A 765-nucleotide genomic window follows, 5' to 3' on the forward strand; every position below is an offset into this window, starting at 1 on the left:
GCGCAGTTCGCCTTGCCCCAGACAGGTGTGGTGCCCGCCGACGTGGTGGCCGTACGCCACCTGGCAATACCGCATGGGAGCAATCCATTTACGGTATGGCCACCCAACAGGCAGCATCATCCGAGATGATGGCTCAGGCCATGGATAGGGTGGCCACTTCCATTGTCCCCCCTGAAAGGCTGATGGAGCGACTAGAGCAGGCAACCGACTCCATCTGCCAGTCACACAGGGAGGACATGTTGGGGTCCAACAGGGACAGGCGGGCGGCACTGGCGACTCTGCAGGAGGCCATCTCCATTGAGTCCCAGGGCCACAGGGAAGCCCTGAGGCAGGAGCTCCTTCACCTCAGGACGACTCTTGTTGAGCTTGAGGCTTCAACACACCAAAGGACAGAACAGCAGCTGGAGCGTCTCACCCGTACGCTCTCAGCTGAGATGCAGGCAACGAGGGCGGAGGTCCGGGCATCCCGTGAGTTGTTGCATGGGGACCTCCGCACACTCATCCTCCAGAACCAGACCTACCACACCCGCATGCTTGCAGCCATGGAGGAGCAGACTAGGGCCTTGCGTGGGCTGCCTCCCATAGTGCAACCACCTCCGGATGCAGCTGCACAGGGTGATAATAGCGACAGCAGTGATGCTCCCACAATAGGGTAGCCGTGTGGGCCATGAGCCCATGGAGGTGTTTTTTTTTCCCAGGATCCACGCAGGTGGGTTCTGGTGTGCATCCTGTCCTCGGACCTCCTGGGTGGCCTCCCCAACCCCC

Source organism: Ambystoma mexicanum, chromosome 6q (assembly GCF_040938575.1).
Source record: "Ambystoma mexicanum isolate Mex_15411 chromosome 6q, UKY_AmexF1_1, whole genome shotgun sequence".
Classification (NCBI taxonomy): Eukaryota; Metazoa; Chordata; class Amphibia; order Caudata; family Ambystomatidae; genus Ambystoma; species Ambystoma mexicanum.